Source organism: Grus americana, chromosome 5, assembly GCF_028858705.1.
Source record: "Grus americana isolate bGruAme1 chromosome 5, bGruAme1.mat, whole genome shotgun sequence".
Taxonomy (NCBI): domain Eukaryota; kingdom Metazoa; phylum Chordata; class Aves; order Gruiformes; family Gruidae; genus Grus; species Grus americana.
In genome coordinates, this window is record NC_072856.1 from 42,067,501 (window position 1) to 42,087,500 (window position 20,000).

Sequence of the window (20,000 nt, forward strand, 5' to 3'; positions counted from 1 at the left end):
AGAGGTTGGTGTCTAGAATCGAGAGTGAAATCTACAGCCACAACGCAATAGTGCACAGCTCAGCTCTGAATCTTTAAAAAGCCTTTTTATGCTTCCTAGACACCACAGCATTACACTCTGGTGTATCAAGAAGTCTGCTGGTAATGTTTCAAAATCCCATTTCATAAACAAACCGAAAGTGGAGGGCTCCAGACACTTCGTAGAAATATTCTGCCTTGCACGCAGAAAATCTAGCAAATGTTGATTAGTTGTTACAACCACACAGCATAAGCTGTCTTCAAAGCTTTATTATGGAACAAAATTCCAGTAAGAATTATGCAATCTCCATACTCTTCATTATCACCCTCATTGTAGTGTGGTCTGTGGATGTGATTCGCGATCTAAGTAAATCAAAAAATGACATCTGCTAGCATCAGTGAGAAGTGGATCAGGCCCTTTAAGATCAAAACAAAACAGAGCTGTTGCCAAAGAGATGTCAATAACTTGAAGCATTAGAAGATAATGAGTTGGGGGGGGGGCAGGGAAGGCTTGCCTTAAGCATCAGAAATGTAAACTTTTTTTTTCACTTTCTGGATTTTGAAGGTTTAGTTTTCCTTTGTAACATAGGCTAGAAACTTGCTCCATCTTTAGAGGAAAGCTGAAATTCTGTACTATTAGTGTGATTCTAGAGTCTAGGACTTGAAGGAAAAGACAAAGTTACTGCAAGTCTTGCAGTTAAATTATGCAAGTTGTCAACCCTGCAAAGGTTAGTAGTTCACACAACTATGAATACTTCTGTAAATAATAATAAGCATCCAAAAATTAAAGATGCAAAAGGTCAATTTAGATAAACTCTTCTCAGAATTCCAGGGTTTTATGACAATCAAGAAATAGGACTTTAAGCACAGTTGTTCAATTTTTTATGCTCTCTGTACCCAGCTTTAGTTTCTTCCCTTACTCTTCATGCATTGTTTTCTGTTATTTGTTATATGGCCAAACTGTTTGTTCTAGAGTTAGTATTCCCAAAGGAATTAGGCCTGGTTTATCTTTCCTTTTTGAAATTATACATCCATATTTTCCCATCCCCAAACTGGACTGCACAACTGAAATTATCTGCTGTGTATCTTTAGTTACACAGGACTTTAAAATCTTCTGAGTAATTCTCAAAGGTATGTAGACAGCTAACTTACGCTGCTCTTTTGAATGTTTTTATTGTTTTTATCAAATTCCCTTCTATTTAATCATATATTTGGGGATTTGTGATGTACAGAGCAGTAAATATTGAAATGCTTTTATCACAGGATCTTTCAGCTACAGCTGCGTAATATAAAAACTGTAGATAGACACCATGAGATTTCTTCCTTTCCCTCTGTATGTTACATCATTGACTCTCATTTCATGTGCTATTATAGTCTGAAGGTCTTAATAAGATCCCGTTCAATATATACGGGAAATAAATTATTAGACTTCCTTTTCATTTACCTTCTGCAGTTGGTTTCTTCAGAAAAAGAGATTCATAAATTTCATGTTCCACTCCAACTTTTTTCTGTGGTCTGGGGAAAGCCATGGATACATTTCTGACTATTGCACATTTACAACAAAACCCCTTAATGACTGTCTCCATTTTTGCCAAATAAAACAGGTGAGAGCATAACAGGAAACATGTTCAGTTGGACTATGTTAGCAAAGGGCCTCAACCTCTCAATTTAGGTGACAGAACATCTCTTTAAACTACTCAAGCAGGTCAGCCAAAACAGCAGGACGGGGCTGCCTCTAGCTGGATGTGTGCGTTCATCAGTGGCTGCTGAGTACAGGGAGAGTTCATCTAGAAGAGCAAAGTTCTTGGAGAGTGGAATGTGGCCTGAACATAGAGCAAGGAACCACAGAGAACGGTGGGCATTAAACTGCTTCACTGTAATCTTTCAGTGTTCCCCCTGAAAATTATGTCATGCTCTCTACCTTACTTTTCCTGTTCTAGTGGCTTACAACGTATTACGAGATTTGAGCAAAAATTATTAATTTTCCCTTAAAGATGATCTGTGCTTTTCAGACTGAAACTAAGACAATTTCCAGGTTTTCATTAAATAGAATATATTTTATACCATGGGTTTTGAACATTTTTGTAATCCTGAAGCATATCACATTTTTGTGGTTTTTTCTCTGTGCATGCTGTGGAGCTCCATGGCTGCTTGGAAGACTGTACGTTCTGTGGCTTGTATATGATAGATTGAGTAGTTTCTTCCTGTGTTTTGAGGGGGATTGCAACAGTCTTTGTCCTTTGTGTAGTTTACATTTCTGTGCAGCAATGACTCATAATTTGCAGCATGTTCACAGGCATACTGAAACCTCAATGACATTCTCAGATTTCAAATAGCAAATTAACTAATATCCTAAGATATATTTTGTGTTAACTGATTCTCTGGGTTATTTTTTTTTATTTTAAAAACTTTAAAGAACGTAATTATGCTTACAAAAAAGAGGTAATATGACTAAACTCAAATTAAGAAATATAGAAGTCCTATTGCAGTGCTTGGAAACTTAAAATCTCACACATACATTTCACATCATATAAAGAAAGTCATGCCCTAAGTTATACTGTTCAGCAGTCATAAACTGTCCTTTCATCTGTCAAGGTTAATTTACAGAAAATAACCAATTTATTTGTTATGAAGTAGAGAAAAATTGTAAAGTATTTCTTTCCTAAGAGACTCACGCACTATAAGCAAAATATTTGTTTCTAAACAGCAAGCTTTATTCCCATCTCTGATGAAACAAGAAAATAGCACCTCTTCACCTTTCAGATTGGCTCCTTCATATTATTCATGCTAGTCTTTTCTCACTAATTTTATGATTATAATGAGGCAATGGCGTGCTAGTTAGCACAGAATGACCTTCTAATTGAAAAGCTGTAAATTCAGTCTCAGTGGCCAGCACTGGCAGGAATTTAAATAAATAGGGCTGCAAAGTCCTTACAATGGGCTGGCCTCTTGACCAGGGTGCTACCAAAGTCCTAGTCACCTGTCATCTGGCGATGCTCTGTAACTCCTTGGTGTTAACTGTCTGTCTTGTTACAAGTTAGGTTAGCATGAGAAGAACAAAGAGCAAGGAGTCTTTTACTGGTTAAACAGAGGATTTTGCATTTGAATATCTTCAATATCTGATCTAATAGTGTACTTTATAAAGCTGCCTCTCAGTCACATAAGGTTTACTGTTTAATTTCCAAATCATGATAAAAAGCTGGCCAGACTGATGCATCAATAATTCCTGTCTCTTTGTACAGTTTTTCTTGATCATAGTTTTAATGTTTGTGCATTTATTATTTGAAAGCACTATTAACATTGGTTTAATGAGATTTTCTTTCTGACAAGCACTTAAGATTGGTGCCCAGATACTACAGTGATAAGGTCTTTTTAAGTCTTAGGGAAGATGGATTGGTACTTGTGAGCAACTCTGAGAAATTGTGCAGTGTTCAGTGTGTCTTAGAGATAGACAGTTTATGAAGTGGTCATGGCACATTATCCTCCCCACACATAAATAAATACCTCTCAGGATCTTGATGTTGGTGCTTGGCACTGTCTCACTAAAGTTCATAACACTGGCTAACACTATATTAGTGATAACTAATAAGAGTTGATAGTCTTGGATAATATAGAGCAGCTTTATGCTGTCAGTGTCATGCATCTTTATCAGGAATACATCATACAGACAATGAAAATTTTCCATATCCTTTAAAGTTTTGCATTCTGTATATTTGGTTGTTAGACAAATAGAGCAAGCTTTGCTGACTTCATTTTCATTCTTGGCAGCATGTTTTTATCATAAGGCAGATAGTCATTAATTTACAGAATCAACGCTGGGAACAGCTTTTGTGATCTCATATTAAATTTTCCCCTGAATCCGCCCCTTGGCAAAAATTACTCACATCGTTAAAAAATATTTAATTAGGCTGTAGTTTATACCCAGCTCACTGGGGAAATGTTGGAATTAATATGATTTGCATGAATTCTGTTTCTCTTTTTCTGTTAGAGATTAGTTTTGAATTCAGTTCAGAGGGTCGCTGACACTGCCAAGGACTCACAATCGTGAAGGTCAAACAGGTAGCAAATACTTCCCCTGGGTAGCTTCCCTGAAAAGACAGCTCAAAATTGCTTTTAATTATGGGTTACCTAAAAGGCCACTTGCTGTTTTTATTTTTCCACAGATCTCTGAAACATTATGTGGCTGGAAGTTCTAGGTAGACCACATCAGTTCAAATCTAAAACAACCTAAGTCATGTTTTCACTTCTTTTTCTTTTCTTAAAAATTAATAACATACAAACCCCAAACAGGCATTCATGCATGCATGCAAACAGGCATACGTATCTATATGTATATGTTTAAACCAAGCTATTTCTGGTGGCTGTTCCTCTGTTGCAGTGGGGGGAACCTAAAAATGTCTGCCCAAAAATATCTTTCTCTTTCCTAAGTTTTGTAGAAAAAAAAAATAAAAATGAGTATTTGGGATGGAAAAATATTTTCCTTCGTAGCAATCTAACCACTGGCTTAATTATTCTTCACAAGATAAGATACAATGTTTAGTTATGCATTCTCTTGTTTATGATTTCAAGGGTTAGAAAAAACCCTGGGGATCCACAATCCTGTGCTTTTTAAAAAGAAAATTTAATGGAAACTTTAATTAATAATCTAATCAATCAATTAATCTCCGTTACATAAGTGTTGAAATCTAATTCTCCTTCACAGCTCTATCTATACAGAGAGAAACGAAATGGCTGCACACTTATCAGGATGATGGGGAACCATTACAGACGGAAAGGAGTGAAACTGTAATAGTTTTGTGAAGCTGGCACAGATAACGTAATGCTAACAAAGTACTCCTGAATTTGGGATAGATCACGATATGTCAGTGCAGTGAGCTGTTGTGCAGTTCATTTCCGAAGTTCATTTTTTTTTTAGATGAGTATAAGAATGTAAGAACAGTCCTCCAAATAGTTAGGAGCTGACCCATTTGTTTTGCGGAAACTCTGACGATGATGGCATATCAGTAGTCAAAAAATTCTGTTAAACAGTGAGCGTCATGTAGTGTTGACTTTTGCCTTGAGTTCAGAAAATGTAAACCATCTGCTTTATGAAATATGTGCAGACCACACCATGCTGTTGACTAGCCAACTGTTGATAAATAAATATTTATATATCGGGTGATTTATATAGGGCTTCTATCACTACTGCAAAGGTGAGAGTCAGTTTGACCCTTATTTCTAGGACTGCGAGTCAATCCAACCTCTTTAGAGCCTGGAACCCTGCCAGAGGTGCCTGCAGTACTGATGGCAATTTAATTGATAACAATGCAGATGAAGTTTCTTTTGTGCACCAACTCATCTCCAAGGCAGACTCTGTGTATGTGTGTCTGTATGCTTCCAAATACTCCCAAAAAATCCATTAAGAGAGCCTTATGTGTAGGGAAGAGAATTAAATCATAGATAGGGCTGCACGCGTGTTGTACAGCTTCTGTCACCAAGCTTCTACTTTCTTTTGAAAAGTGTGTTCTTGTAAGTTCAATGTGTATAAATACATACAGGAGAGTTTTACAATTTAGTGAAGAACCTTTTGCAGAGAAGTGTAAAAATATAAACCAACTTGGAAAAAGGAAATTGAAGATTTGTATATCCTTAGCAATGTATTTAATATTTTAGGCTACATACCATGTGCCACAGTCAATGCAATCTGTACATCTAAACTCCTATAAAGTCTGAAATGTAAGAATTTTATGGCACTTTGAGTAAAGACTGTACACATAGGAAGACACGGTTTATGGGCAATTTTTGGACTGCAAAAGGCTAATTAGATATTTACATCAAGATCTCATTTAGCGTCCTTTAGTTCTTTTGTACAGTAATAGAAAAGGCAAGGAACAAAATGTCATACTGAACTATCATTGAACCTAATTCCCTATCTCTTAAATTCAGTGATTTACCATTTCTTTAAAGCAGTATATTTTTCCTTTTATCTCTGGCATATTCATTTTCTGTCCTTTCCCAAGATGCAAGTCCTGATGGCTCGATATTACACTCTTTTTGGCAAGGAAAGGCCACAGCTTTATTTGTAGCACAAATTTATCCAAATACACTAGTATACACACTATATACAAAAATAATAGCTTACCTTGCCAGCAGGCAGACTTTCCAGTGAGTGATTATAATACTCTTTTCCAACTGAAGAGTTTTGAATTTTCTTGCCTGTCAGTGAAAAACTGACCATTCCAACCCACAGAAGTATATTGCTCTAAAGAAGGCAAACCAGAATTTCTCACCCTAATTTGTAGCGACTGAAAAATTCAGTTATATTTATTTGCCTGCATCCTTATGCTATCCTTCTGCTCTTCTATGTTTTTCTCCCTTTGGTTCCTCAACTAGGTGTCACTGTCCCTTGCAGTATCCAGGGACCATTAGTCCATAAATACACCATTCTGGCTGCATCTGATATAAACCACACATATTATACACCCAATATGATTAACAACAACTTACAATAAAATGCTAACATTAAGCTGAATGGAGGCTTAGGAAGTGCCAGTCAAGCGCATAAGTTACCATGTTAGTAAGTTGTAACAGATCATCTGGATTCCAGCAGCAAGGCACCATACAGTTTTCCGAGCAGACGTTAAAAGCATGGCTACAGAACATCTGAGATTTGAGACACTTTCATACCCAAAGTATGACAGAGACCACTTTGGTCTTCTCTCTGCCGTTTGGATCAGAGGCAGCTCTATGGATAGCTCTGTGGACACTGACCACGCAGAGTGTACTATTAACGTGTTCAACTAGAGCAATAGTTACAACTCAGGAAAAAGATCTTGGAACCGCTATGAATAGTTCTCTGAAATTGTCAACTGAATATGCAGAGGCAGCCAAAATGTTGACCATCATGAGAAAGGATATTGAGGCCAAGACGGAGAGCATCATAAACCCTTGATGTTCTCATGTCTTGAGCAATATGAGCAGTTCTGCTCCCTGCATCCAAGCAGGAGTATTGAGGAATTATAGTACAGAGAAGGGTAACTACAATGATCATGGAGATCAAACAGCTGCATTACAAAGAGACAAGAGAAAGGCTGGGACTTTTCAGTTTGGAAAGGAGAAGACTAATGGGGCATTATGATCAAAGGTTACAAAATTAAAAGTGTAGTGGTTTGAGGCAGGCCTTTTATTCACAAAATCCTGCAGTCCTAGAATTAGAAAGTACTCATCGAATCTATGAGATCAGTTGAAAACAGATAAAGTATTTTTCTGGGATTGATGGGTGTCCACTCGTGCAAAAATGGATTAGACATGTTCATAGACAACAGACTCATAAACAAACGCTAAAGGGAATAAACAGGGGTGTACTCTGTAACATGCCTAATGCAGCAGCTGTGAATATTGGGGAACCAGTGCTGAACATGGGCCACTCTCACATACTTTGCATAATAGCAGCTCCTAGTGCCACTGCTGGAGAGCACACGTTGGGCTAGGTGAGCCACTGGTCTGACTCAGTAGGGCATTTCTCCTGTTATGTTCCTAACGTTGCCTAATTAATCCTCCGAATACACACGTAGAGTGAGAAAATAGTAGTATAACCACTTGAGATGAAGAGAATATGAGTCATTGTAGATTTGTCTAAGGTGTGCAAAGTGAACACAGCAATTCATATTCAGAAAGTTACGAGCCCAGACTTCCAGTCCCTTGACCTAATTACTCGGCTAAAATTCTAGCCTGTTAACAGAATGGAGAAATGCATTTCAGCAGTAATGGTGGGTTGACCCTGGCCAGTAGCCAAGCAGACTTGGCTTATAAAGTCTTATTCCTGTCAATCAGAAAAGCCTCTCTTGCTCTTTTTTGCTCCTTCCTCTCTTTCTTTCATGTTCCTATCTGATACCCATGGAATCAACCCCATGTTCAGAATGGGAGCAGTACAAGATAGCTGCTGGACCCCGACAGAGTCCGTGTGCTGGCGGAACAGCAGGACTGTTCAAAGAAGTAACGAAACGACCCTCACTGTGATTTGTTGTGTAAGACAGACACTGGAATGCATTAGCTGTGGAGAGATGAAGAAAAATGAAAACAAAGGAACTATTTTGTATATAAAAATATGAAAAAATAGCATGAATAAGAGAAAGGGAAAAGCCTAAAAAATATATGCCTACTTGTTACAAATGCTTGAGGCAGGGGCCGTGTTTTATGCATTCTACTCTATAGTGGAGTCCCAACAGTGACTGGATCGTGGATGTTTTAATCATACTGACAACTTTAGTTGAATATAATTAGAGGACAAACTTAGTTTTCAAAATTGTTGTCATATACCTCACAAGATTTCTCAGAGTCTAAAACTAATACAGCTTTCTTTTATTCCTGTTTTACTGTTTTTTAGTTAGTATGTATTGTGAGCAATGCTGGAGGGAGAACTGAGCTTCATGTATTGGCCTTGTCTTGTTGCCATTCACTGTTGCTCCACTCCTTAGATGCATCATCTCAAAGGCAAGGAACTCTACTGTTCTAAATAGTGAGTTTCATTTCTAAATTAATTAAATGAGAGAAAAATCATATGAGTAAATGTTCACAGTCACTTAAAGCCATTAAAAAGGATGGAGTGGCTAGCTGTAAATTCAGCTAAGAAACATACTTGTCGCTTCCAATAGGCATAGGCACTCAGGAAGTAGCAAAGTGAGGTTAAGCAGATAAAATAAATACAACCCTTTATAATGTTTCATTAGTTACTTCAGATGTGTACAATGAGATTGTATTTGATTTTTTTACCTTCAGAAAGACAGTGGTACAAGGATACTGGATTAATACATATAGGTTTATACAATTATTAGCAGTGGGAAGAATTCCACAGTGGGAAGAATTGGAATTATTTTCCTGACGTGGGAAGGATATTTATTTTCACTAAATATCAACTGAATACATAGCCAAGGTATAGCTAGCAACTTGATTAATGGACATCTGTACCTTTTGCTATTCTTGTTTTATTGGATTTATTGTGTGCATTACATTTCTCATTCTCTCCTAGAAGCTCCACTCCCTTCCTTGTTTTTTGCAGTTCTGTTTCTCAGTGGTCATATCCCTGGTTGCTCTTTTTGTATCTCCTTTATTAGCTCTTAATTTCCCTCTGTTCTGCAGACGTTTCTCTGAGTTCAGCTCCATTTTCACCATTTCCCTCTCATTTCTTCTGAAGATTTCCATAGGCCTCTACAGTTTTGAGTGTCATATTTTTTCCTCCTGTTTCTCTGAGTATATCCCGTCTTACTAAGCCTCACAGTTGTATTTCAGTCACCTCCTCCTGCATTTCTTGCCTATATCTCAGTCTAAGCAGAAGTGAACTTTTGGCCTATTATTTTCTAACGTGTATTAGGTGAGGTAACATGCCAACACTTAAGAAATTCCAGATACAAAAAATATCACCAAGCTCTGAAGGTGTCTTTTGTCTTTAGAACTGGGGACTCTTTGCAGTCAGTATGCGTGTCTCAGACTGCAGACCCTTCTCCCTCCTGTCTGCTCTTCAGTAGTGCTGAATACTGCAAAAGTACATATATAAAGTACTTTTTATCCATTCTTCTTTCTCTTTGACAACTTAAAATTCAATGTCATCCCATTATCCAGATTCACTGTTGTGGTTTCATCTCCACACCTTCCATAATACCCGCTATACAAGTCGGCTCTCCCTAATTCCAATTGCATTTTAGATCTGAAACCATCCAAAATTTGTCTTTTCATCTGTATCCATTTCTCAATCATTTGGTTATCTATGACATTCATTGCTTTAATCTTCCCCTCCTGATCCAACCTCAGTCTCACTTTTTTCTTTGGTCTGAGCAAAAAGTGACTGTTACGTTCTTTTCTTACCAACCTATAAAGCTACTGAAATTTTTATTGTTCTGACAACTCTTCTTCACTTCCTTTAGGTTCTCACAGTAATCTTTCAGAGTGCCTCCATTTCCTTTCCTGCTTTTGGCTTTCTGGTGCTTCTCATGCTGCCTCCAGTTCTTGGCAAAAGTCTGTACATTTCATTTGTTAGCTCTAGCACATCTTGCTCTTCTTTTTCAGACTGCTTCTCTCCTACTTTTAAATACAAATGTTACCCATTCTCTTCCACTCCAAAATTCTTTCTTTTACCAGAATACTAGGAATTTATTTTTTCTTACCTGGATTCAGTTAGATCTGCAACACCAAGACTCCTTCATTTTACTGTACCATTTATAATATGTGCAGTGTTGCATAAATTATTAATAAATCTAAAATTTTAAAAGGAAGGACTTAAAGAAAAAGGCATGAAAAGAACATGGGAGTTTACTTCGCTTTTCTACATTGTCATCCTACAAATTCTATATAATTTTTATTTTTCCTGGTAAAGACGTAGGTGAGCTAAATACCTGTGTGCTGGTTTGGGGAATACAGCTTTATCAAATCCATAATGTTTGATAGAGTTTAGATGGGAAGGATTAGAAGTCTGTGACAAGATAGTAGCCTTCTATTGCTTTCTCTTAAGCAAAAGAAATAGATTGGGTTTTCCATGAGTGTGAATGTTTAATAAACAATGAAATGCTGAACGAAGTTAGAATATAAATCCTTTTAAAATTGATATGTTTATTTCAGTGAAATTTGACACAATCTCTGTCATCTGAAGGGCAGTGCAAGCAATATCTACTTGAACAAATTTCGTGTAGCCCGCAGGTGTATTGTGGGTTAATCCTAACGAATGTGCATCTCCAAAGGTCTTCACAATGTTTCAAGCATTTGTTCTTTTCTTTCTCTTAACATGCCTGAAATGGAAATTCATCTGTGAACGGTGGTTTTATTTGTGTTTTCACAGAAGCACATTTGCATGCCCTAGAAAAGAATCAATATTATGAATGAGAACTCTCCCCAACAGTCTTTAATTATATGTCTGTGTATCAATATGTAATATTTTATGTTTTCTCAGATTTTTTCTTCTTTTAGCTGACACAGGCAGACTTTGAAAGGAGTAAAATCAGCAATGTAACAACGAAATGCATGCAAACTTGTTAAATGTGATGGCAAAATAAAAAGCTTCAGTCAGTATGATCAGTTAAAAAAAAAAGATAGCCAGCAAACTGTCTATCATGTGATGAAATTTGACAGTAGGGATTATGGCTTTGATGGACCAGAACAGCTAATAGAAGAAGCTGACATTTTTGAAACCCTGCTAATTAAGGGTTCCTTCCTTAATATTAAAATAAAGTCTTTGTCTGGGTTTTATGGTTGGAGAATCAGGTGTTTTCATTAATATATGCCAGTCAGTCTTAATAAGCTTGGAGGGCAGAGGAAGTTATTATTGAGTGACCTTCTACAAAATAAGCATGTTGCTAAGGGCTCTAACCCTGCCCTGTTCAGACTGATGAATCTCATTTCCAATGCAAAAGCTTCACAAGAAATCCAAGTATTCTCTGTGCAATCACAGAAAATAATCCTTGTGTCTCTTGTAATGTCCAGAATTGCCACTTACTATACTACTACTGTACAATGAATATTACAATACATATTATTTTTCTAGCACAATTGTCTACATTTCTGAATTGCCAAGAATAGAAAAACTTATTGTCAAGACACTTGTATTGAAAAGTCAGCTCATTTTAATACTTCTCAAATAGTCATCTACCCTGTTCATGAATTATAATGCACAGAATACATCTGACAATACTAGCTTTGAAAAAGAGATATGTCTGTATTATTACATATTCATTTTCAAATAGATTTCAAACAGATTTTAAACCATTCATTGAAATTCATTGAAATGATAAATTCACAGTTGGATTTTGATTGACTCTTAATCTAATTTTACATTTGATAAGTTTTCATCTTTTTTTTAGTAGTAATTTTGATTTTCTGTAGATTTTTCAAGCTAAGTGAAAGGGTGTGGTAAGCTACTAAGACTCACCACATATTTGCTGATAGACATTAGAAAATGAACTAGTGAATGAGATTAAAGAAGTGCAGCATTGTAACTACCAGTGATATGTCTCGCATCAACTCTGTGTGGACTGGGCAATTTCCAACACCCCAAGACTTTCTGCAGATATTTACTAAGTCTTTGTTGCTTTTTGCTTTCCTTTCTTTTCTCTCACTAGGCCAAGTCGGTACTCTAAATGGTTCTGAGATACCGCACTCATAATAAATACGGTGGATAATGGATGAAATTCAAAGCAACGCATCCAGTTTGCTGACACTATGCTAATAAAATAACATGGCTGCCAAGTAGAAATGTCAGAGTTGGGAGAATATACACGCTCCCAGGTCATTGAGTGAATCTCTAAAAGTTGAGTATTTAATAGGAAGCAATCAACTGCATCACATTTGCAGATCTCCTCCTTTAATTGATGGCACAGCAGATGGATCTACTTTTTCCTTATCCAACCCAAACCAATCTATCACAATCTGTAGAGTATTTGATAAAAAATATTCCAAACAGGTTTGTTTGTTTCTTTATTTACATTGATGATCAGGCCAAATTGGCTTCAGAACTCAAACACTGCAACAGAAGTAGATATACATACTCTTGGATAGTTCTTAATCCATATCATTGTATACATAAATACACTGTAAACCAGTGACACAGTTCAAACCAGTGTCAATGTTAGAAAAGACAAAACTGAGGCCCATGTATTTCTTTTCTGTCTAAGCATTTTGTTCCCAGGGCATTTTGATAGACCATTACATGAGGAAATAAAATAAAATAAAATAAAATAAAATAAAATAAAATAAAATAAAATAAAATAAAATAAAATAAAATAAAATAAAAATAAAATAATAATGCCCTGGGAAACACGTCTCATCTTAAAAAAGACCGAAAGTTTACAAAGTGCTTTGAATATGAAAGGATCTCTGTATTCTGTTCCATTACAGTAAAAGCCATCTATGCACCTTGGACTTTTCATATCTCTACTTGATTTATGTATTTGCAGTTTGGGATTTTTGGCTACTTTATCCCTTGAGCATTTTTCCCCCAAATAAAAGTAACATGTCTTAGCTCCATAACTAACCTTGATCCTATTCAATTTGGACTGCTCCACAGGAAAGGAAAAAGTAATAAGTGCAACATTTTTCTTAGCATGTGTAAAACTGATCAAATTAAAATTCCCACAGGTGTTTCTTGCTTCTTTGTGTTTGAGGGAAATGCGTGGGGGTGGTTGTGGCTGTGGATGGTGGAGGTCAGGGAGCTAGCTTAAGTTTGGTCAGAGATTTCCACTGTTTCTAGTTCATATGAACAATACAAGGAAAACAGCCCATATAGTAGTTAATAGCATCTCACTGACAGCTGCAAATCACAGGAGCAAAACATTAGACCGACCCTAGGAATGCCTCTTTCAGGCGTAGTGTTGAGGCACGTAACATACTGCTGCTCTGTAGCCGTTTCTGTTCTTTCAGTATTTTAGTATTTAAAGAAATGCAACATCAAACGCTTGAAGCACCTGAAAGTGGTCAAAAAGAAAGGAGTAGGAGTCACAACCCTTGCATGTCAATAAGTTTTGGGAATTTTTTTATCTCACTGCTTACAGTGAGTTTAGAACTCCAAAGCTTACTGTTAAAAAGTCTGATCGAAATCCTGCTGATTTCTGATGATAAAACTCCTGTAGACATCAATGTGAGTAAGAACTAACCCTCAGAGAGAAATATTCCGTCCTCATCCTTGTTGGCATTGTGTTGCTAAATAGTATAACAAGGTCTTCCTTACACCCTCAGCAGTATTTTATGCAGTGCCTGCTGTGGCTCATCTAAGAGCTAATATTAGTGCTCATTCACCAAAAAAGTAAGAGTAAAGTGGAAATGGTATCTTTATGCAGAAATCGATATTCATAAATAAAACAACCAAGGTCACTTTACTCAAATACTGTAAATGCTATATTTTTTACTGTAAATGTAATTGAAACAAGGTCATTCATTTTGCTGCAGGAAAACAAATGGAGTACTAAGCTAGATTTACTCCTTCTTCAACAATAAAGGATTTTTGTGAAGGAGCAAGGAAATTTATTCTACAGCGGAAACCAACAGGTGATTTCCACTTCCAAACATTGAGAGTGTAGCTCAGGACAAGAGTTATGATGAGAAAAGGATGCTCCAGGATGTTTGGAAAGGACTCCCTGATTGCTGGCAATGGGTTAATACTGTAGTAAGTGTGGTATCAAGTTTGAAAACTCGTATAATATCAGCATGCCTTGACAAAGTGAAGCGCCAAATCCAGGGTCAATAAATCTTCATGTAGATTCTCATGATTTAACATTAATGCTGTGATTAGAAGGAGTGGCATATGAAATGTGAGGCTTGTGCTAGATGTGGCAGGCCACAGGGTACCCAGAGGACACCCCAATGTGCTGAATCATCCGTCTGCATGCCATTAGTCATGTAGATGTACGAGTACTCACAGAAGGGAATGTTTCAGAGCCAAGACCAATGTAAACCAATTCAAAGGATTAAAAAGACACATCCAACATATTTATGCAATCCGCAACATTTAGGGTCTAGAGCTGCGGGTAGATATCTAATTTAGCATAGAAGGAAGAGCACAAAAGTGGCTGAAACAGTCGCCAGAACAGTCAGCATGTCCTGCTCTACCAACGCATTGGTGAATCCGGGAGTAATCTGACTGTGGAAAGTTTTACTCTAATACCTAAGTGATCAATAATCACTTTTAAGAGGAAGGCATTTATTTGCAGACAATATCTAACTGTTTACATCATGTATGACTCCTGTTTTTCTCTGCAGCTTCAGGCTTTGCTTTTCTGTTTGCTCTTATTTTCCCGTCTTCCTCATCTTTCATAAAACTGATGCTAAACATCTTGGCTGTTATCTTTTGCTCTCGCCTTTCAGCTGTTATGTTTGAATGTAGTAATATTTTCCTGTTCCTGCATCCACATAAGTCTTTTGTGGCTTTCAAACTTGGAGTGACCTCAAGTTCTGGGTAGCAAGAAAAAAGGATGGAATTTTCCAGAGGGACACAAAAGGAGATTGAAGGAAAGAGAGAGAATTAGAGATGGGAAGTAGAGAAGACATGTGAATGACTTGAGAAAGAGAACGGGCTGGCTTGAAATGCCACAAGAATACTCATTTAAACAAAAAAGCTGATAGGAGTTCTGGGAATATTTTCCACAGTGATTAAGGAAAAGTGAATGATAAATCTCTCCTCTTTCCCAAAGGAACAGCAGAATCTTTTCTTCTGTTACTCAATTTTGTAAAATGCAAATGTGTTTTAGAAAGTAGTTTGAGAAAGCTGTGAAATGTGAGCTTTTAGCTAGTACCCCAATTTCCTTCTATGTACCTTATCAAATCTATGCTGTCTCTTAAAGACAGGAGCTGTAAGAGCACCTAACTTAATTTAGAGGCCTCCTCCCACAAAACCATAGTCTCGCGCAGGGTTTAGGCTGCAGGATCCTTAGGACATTGGAAGGGGTCCCCTTCCAGCCTGGCACAGGGTCACAGAGGCTTGTACAAAGAACTTTAATTCCCTCATTCTCAGGTTATACAGGGTTGCAAAGAACTGCCGTGGGCAATCTCTGTACAAGATGAAGAGAAAATAAAAACGAAGGTACGAGAGAAAATGGGAGCTGAGCTGAGCAAAAGCAGGTGTCCAAAGATGTCTGTTTAATACCCAGTGCTAGTGTTAGCTGCCTTGCATATACTTGCTCCTGATAGACTAGGTGCCACTTTGTGTCAGCTGCAGAAGGCTACAAGCCCCCACCCCATCCCAATAGGAAAAATCTCTAGTTGATAGCTGCCTAACATAAAGGTATTAAGGATTTTATATCCATGGCAAAATTTTCAAAAGAGCTGTCTCAGGCTGAGCATCCAGAATCAAAGGCTGCTTTTGAAAAGTTGACCCTGGCCTTTGGGGAGACACTGCAAAGACTTTTCTTATAATGTTTCCTGAAAGGTAAATTTGAATCTCATTCTGTATTCCCACATTGGACTAAATTGAAAGTGCCTCCACTGATGTCAACAGTTTAATGAAAATTGCTGTAATTTCATGGATTTTTTTTTTTTTGTAACCTATGCTAAATGAGTTACATGCTGCTGTATATATATGTGTGTGTGTGTGTGTACAGTAATTGAAAAACTTTTTAGTCTATCCTGTTCACTATTGAAGAGAAGTTTTTCTTTCTCCTCTCTCTACTAGTATATACAAAACTTTATTCAGGGGGCTTTTCAATTTCTGTGTCTGTCCTTGAGACACATGAACTAAAATTTAAAGTAAGATGGATAGGGAAATAACATAGTGTTTCTGCCAAAGCAGTTCAATATTCAGCAGAATCCTGTGATATGTAAAAGTCATAAAGAGGGAGCTATGACACCCATCAGTCCAGAGGAAAATCTATTCTAATTGTGACACCACATCATACTGTATTTCACTCTCTTATTGGTGTAGTAGTTTATAAATTGTAGTACAGTGTGGCGATTGTCATGTTGCATTCCATACTTGATCTCTAATTTTCCTTGTTGGGTTAGGTGGAGCTTAGTATCTAGAGAAACGTGAAATAACGAGAAAATGGATAATATAAATGCTTACTCAACTATCCACAATTTGGTGTAATCCTAGTACAGAAAAATTCAGTATGGCATGGGTATATTACTGCTTTTTCTGTTGCTGAACTATTTGTCACCATATTTCACCTCAAAAAGTATTTAATTAATCGCTCCTTAATCATTAAGGATTTTACAGTGCACTGTCCATTTCCACAACCTCAAAGTACTATTTATCCATTTAATCAAATGAGATTTACTGTAGCACTAACTTTTGTTGTTGCAATAATACCACAGTTAGACAGTGTTGCTCAGTACAGGGAGAATAGCAAAGGCTATTGCTGTGCCTGTTTGAAAAGGCAAATTAATCCTTGTTTTCATTTCTCCAGCAGGATGTGATGATTCTAATTTAGAAAAGTCACCTGAGCTTTAAAACAGTTTCATTATTCACCAAACTGCAAAGTTACCAAATATGAAATGCTAATATCTCAGATATTTTTATAACTTCCAGGATTTTCTGGCATGGCAGCGACTTCTTTAAAATATTAAGTCCTCTGAGATTTTTTGAAATGGCATGGAAAAAAAAGTATTGTCTAATACACTGTAAAAGAAAAGAAAAAATTGCTAACCAGCTTTTCTGCTAAAGAATCTGCAGTTTCCTGTTGCTGTAAGCAGATACAGAGGTCCACACTCCACAGTCACTTCATTAGTGACGATCTGCAGCAATTCTTTTGAAGTCAGTCCAGTTAAACAGCTGTAAAACCAATGTTACCGAAATAAAATCCAGACCTACCATGGCCATACTTTCTACCATGTACAACACTCAGTTCTCATGCTTCTTTCAGATTCTCACTATTATTAATAGTAAAACAACAGTATCTCAGATACTACAGACTGGTAACCACTGGTAAATTTACGTTCTTTATTGTGGTGACCACTGTGACTGAAGAGTAGCAAATGCAGTCAGCATGCGTGACTCGTCTTGCTCAGAGCCACGCAAGGCAGGAGTATAGCTAGAGACCTTTTGACAGCTAGCACAATACCCATTCCTCTAGAGCATATTGCATGCATCCTATACATATTCAGTTCAGTTAGAAAAAAAGTTTTTTCTACCAATCAGGGCACTGTATGAAAATAATTCCATCTCTCCGTGCTGCATGCATCATGATTATGGATGTGCTGAAGCACCAATAATCAATCTCAGTTACTGGAGAACGTGTTGTCACTTGCTGCTCTTAGACATGCAAAGTGTTGTACAAAGAAGCAGAAGTAATACAGCTTGATTTTCATGGAGGTATTATTGTACATGAAGTACTGAGAGGTTATATATTATGATAGGAACACAAGCTGCTCAGTGCTGTTCATTTTGCTGTGTTTTTATAAATGATTATGGAAGTAAAATATAAGCCGTGTGGCTACAGTGTCAGCTAGAGTACCTTGGGCTTTTCTCCCACTTTCTTCCACCTATCCAAGCAACTTGCAGAGGTGGCATTATCAGGCATTTTTTCCTCCTCCCAATGAGCTGTTTTCTTTCTGCAGTGATTAGTTTAAAAAGATTCTATCCATATCCTATAAAATTGACATCTCTTTGTAAGTTGTAAGTGGCAGCTGGCAACAGTTCAGAGGTGCAGAGACCATCCGTATTAAGCAAAACAACCAAACATTCATTTGCATCCCATTTATCTTGAGGAAACTTCAGTGCAGGTTTAACGTTAAGCACGTGGTTAGTGTTTTGTTGAGCTGTAAAACCCCGAAAAGGCTGCTCTCTCAGCAGCAAAGAGAAGCTTAAAACTCAGCAAGAGCTATTGAATTGAGTTCCAGTGAGTATAAAATATATTCATTTGAAGGGTGAAAAAAAATCTCCTAAGTCTGTACCTCATGCCAAAGATTTTGCTACACCCAGAGCTGTAAATCTGAGGAAGAGTAAATTGGCTAATGACAAGACCCAATCTGTGCAATTATATAGGGTCTTCTCAAAGTCTGATATTTCCTTTTAGAGTCTGTATTTTTTAGGCTACAGGCTGCAATGAAGCACGCTATTAAACTGCCACTTCTGGTTATTAGGTTGTTCATGGCTTCTCTCTATTTTTGTCACCCAAGGTTGCAATGATTTTCTCAGGGATTTCTGTTGTTATTGCCATACTAGTCCATAGTATGGCTAGGTCACAGCATCATTTTGAATGATCTTGAGTTCAGCTCAAGATTGGCAGTAAGAACAAATTAGATCATAGCTCTTCTCATAACCCTATACGCAGAAAAGGAAAATATAATTGCATTTTTGTTTCATCTTTCATGTTTACAGCACTGATACCATTAACCCATCCATACCCTGAGAACATACAGGTTTATTTGCAACATCTTGTAACAATAATGAATGATTGAATAAGAATAATGTTATTCAAAAAATCCTCTTATTTTTGGTTTGTTTGAAATACCTTAATAGAATGTATGCAAAATTCCAAACTGAGCAACTAGAATTCTGTTTCCATTGGCTCAGTAACAGTGATCAGCAGCCTTGCCATTGCTCCTAATAAAGTGCTTCTCATAGATAGTATGCTGGAATTTCCCTTACTTTGCTTCAACATTAGCTCCTCAGATCAGCATCTCTTGCTTGTTTCCTGAAGACAAGTAAAGATAGCCAAGGTCTGTGTCTGGTGAATGTCCCGCCCTGTAGAGCCCATACATTTCTGTATTTCTGCTATTAGAGCGGTTTATTCCTGCGCACGTGCTTTCTCGTTTCACTTCTGCCCAGGCTGCCCTTGAACCATGACTGTTTTCTGGGGAGGTGGGAGCAGGCGGGTGTGGAGTGAAGCAAAGCTCGGGTTGTCGTGATGCCTTTCCTGCCTCAAACGTTTAGGGTTAAGAATTTTATATGTAGCATGTTCTGAGGTAGTTTTTCTTGTTGCCATTCGCTATGGGATGTGTGAGTACTTGTATTTGAAATGGGTACTTGGACTTCATAGGTTAATGTAGTTAATAATACAACCGTGGAATGAAAGATATGCTGAAGTATTTCAAAAGAGGAGTTGTGATTGAAATACAGTAGTGAAAAGCTGACAGAGTTTATCGAAGTGCTGCAGTTTACCTCCATACAGAAGGAGAGTGGCTGTTTTCATATTCACTAATCCCCAAATAACCATCAAGAAATATTAAAATACACATTTTATTAGTTTCATTTAATTTCTTAATTGCTCAAATTCAGTTTACCAATTTATTGCTGTGTGAAATGCTTAGAGGCGATGCGTACATTAAAGGGATTATTTACATGTAATCCCTCCCTCCCAAAGGATACAAACTGATCATTTATGAATCCTGATTTACACTCTGTAACAATACCAGATGAATGAAATAGTTACTGTAGAATGATGTAGCTCCTGGAAGTGCAATACTGTGTGGAGTATGATTTAGTACTAAAATTGAACTATCTCGTTTTCACTGATGATTTTAGTAAAGGTGCGTGAACTTCACTTTTAGAATTTAGATGAACCAAACTAAAACTGCTTGCTGCAATTGAAC

At 37.1% G+C, this 20,000-nt stretch overlaps 1 protein-coding gene across 6 annotated transcripts in view; it reads left to right on the plus strand.

Moving 5' to 3' along the window:
- The window catches only part of NPAS3 (neuronal PAS domain protein 3), a 631,693-nt gene that overhangs the window by 507,891 nt on the left and 103,802 nt on the right, over window positions 1-20,000 (plus strand). The window lies entirely within an intron of this gene.